Raw genomic sequence first — 2,565 nt, forward strand, 5'->3', positions numbered from 1 at the left:
TTTGACAACAGCAGGTTCCAGAACGATAGAAAAACCTTCTCAGCTGACTCTAAAGTCCCGCGATAATACGCGGACGGCAACAGGACACAGTTTTGTTGGTAACGTTTTACTTTGTCAAAAACATTGAAATTTAGTCGTGTTGCTATTTCTATTATAAGCACGAGCCCTATCAACAGATATTAGGGATAGTTTAATATTTGCAAAGACAACTAATTCCCATTCCCAAATTGATTTTTATTCTCTGTCATATATTCTTCTTTACGGAGCTACGGAGCCCTTAGGGCACCGGGCCGCGCAAGAAATAATGAACTACTTCCGGATCTTTTATTTTGAAAATCCTAAACCGGATTTTACCTGTTACGTCTTGCGCGTCCAAATTGAGCCAACTTGCAGCAGAATGAGTAACAAAACAACATCGGAGTACAGTGAACCCTCGCTATTTCGAGGTTCACCTTTCACGGTCTCGCTGCTTCGCGGATTTGCATCGTGCATTGTGTTCTGCATTCTGATTGGCTAAACAGTCTCTCTGTTTCTTCTCTACCTGTGTATCAACAACGTTGCGGTATAATATATACACATACGCAAAACAGCTTGCCATATTTAACATAATCGATGGTTGCATGTCGGTTTATAAGAATCTTTTTGCCCAGAAGAAAAAAGAACGACAACAACTACCGATAACTATGTTCTTCTCTCGAAAAAACACACCTGCACCTCGGGCTTTAGAAGAAAAAAAAACCGCTACAGAGCGGAGTCAGGATGCAGCGGCTCAGTCAGAAGAGCTGTGAAATACACATGAGTCACTATTTGTCCTACTGTACTTTGTTTTTTTTCATAATCATTTTTCATTTTCTCCCGTTCTAATCCAATAACTCAGGTCGCGGTGGGGCGGCGCTGATCTCCGCAATTCGGGCACGGGAATCCTTCAGTTCATTTTAAAATTATTATTTTACAGTACAGTAGTTATTTGTAAAAAAAAAAAAAAGTTTATACAGTACTTTTTATTTGTTAAACAAATGTTTGGCCCTGTAAAAAGGTTTTGTTCTTTGGTTTCAATGTATTATGGAGTATTTCATTGTATAATAATTGTAAAAAAATAAAGGTTTCTACTTCGCGGATTTCGCCTATCGCGGGTTCTTTTTGGAACATAACCCCCGCGAAAAACAAAGGGGTTAGCCCTAACCCCCCGCCCCCGACTCGATACTTACGACGCGCTTCCCCCCCCCCGCAAAATAACCCTAACCCCCGCAAAATTGCGAAGGGATGACCGGTCCGCGCGACTAAAAATGTTGGGGACCACTGGTCTATGGGACATGGGGAATTTTTTTTCTTTTGCGTTACCTCGCAATACTTTTTAGCCTAACGCAAAAGTTTGAGGCAGCGTTCCGGAACCAAACGACAATGGAGCAGTGAGTTTTGTGGATTTTTATTTTGAAATTGGCATTCAATATAAGGCCTTCAATGCTTGCCAAAAAGCACGGGTGTCACATCAGTGTGCCACATTTAAAAAGAATACTTAGTGCAAGAGGACACACTCGTCGCAACTATTATGCTGACTTGGCAAGTCTGGTGGAATTCGTCAGGAGAGAACTTCAGTCCTCTGGACAGCTTCACGGATATGTTGGATGTATGCTAAATGCAGGCAACATGGACTTTGTGTAAGAAAGGAGGATGTCCGTCTGATCATGAGAGAATTAGATCCAGCCGGAGTGTCCTCAAGGCAAGCCAGACGTCTTCAAAGAAGAAACTACTTCTCAAAGGGTCCGAAGTTCATTTGGCACATTGACTCTTATGATAAACTGAAGCCATTTTGCTTTTGTATTAACGGAAGCATAGATGGATTTTCACGAAAGATTATCTGGCTCAATGCATACACCACAAATAGTGATCCCAAGTTGATAGGAGGATATTACACTGAAGCAGTAAAGCGTTTGGGAGGGTGTCAGCGAGTGGTTAGAGGGGATCTAGGTACAAAAAATGTTTATGTCAGACACTTCCAGAGATACCTCATTCCCACTCAGCCCAACGACCCTCTGGAAAGTTACCCCGAAGGAGCAAGCACTGCAAATCAAAGGATTGAATATTGGTGGTGCTTTCTGCGTACGGAGTGTATGGAGTTCTGGCTGTCCTTGTTTGCCGACATCAGAGACAATGGATTCTTTGATGGGGGATTTCTGGAGCATTCTATAGTTTTGCTGTATGGGACTCATACAGGTGAGTTAATTGAATCAAATTTAATATTTATATGATGGATAAGATATGACGTAGGGAAGGAAGTCTGAACAGCGTGAACATTAAAATCAGCATTAATGGTATCTGGACGAGGTGCCACTGGTTATTTGTGGCATTCACTGGCTAGTGTTTTGTTCTTACAAAACTTGAATGTCAGGCGCACGCTCAATTTTGTCACCTAGGTGCATACTTTTATCACATCAACTTTCTACTGAAAAAGGAAATAATGCACGACAAGCGCACACAGATAAACGAAAGTTATCTTTTTCTACAAAGAGGAGTAGATGTCTCTGAGTTTATCTGTGGTAAATTATGATATGAAAGAAAGCTGTT

Source organism: Xiphophorus maculatus, chromosome 1, assembly GCF_002775205.1.
Source record: "Xiphophorus maculatus strain JP 163 A chromosome 1, X_maculatus-5.0-male, whole genome shotgun sequence".
In the NCBI taxonomy this organism is placed as follows: domain Eukaryota; kingdom Metazoa; phylum Chordata; class Actinopteri; order Cyprinodontiformes; family Poeciliidae; genus Xiphophorus; species Xiphophorus maculatus.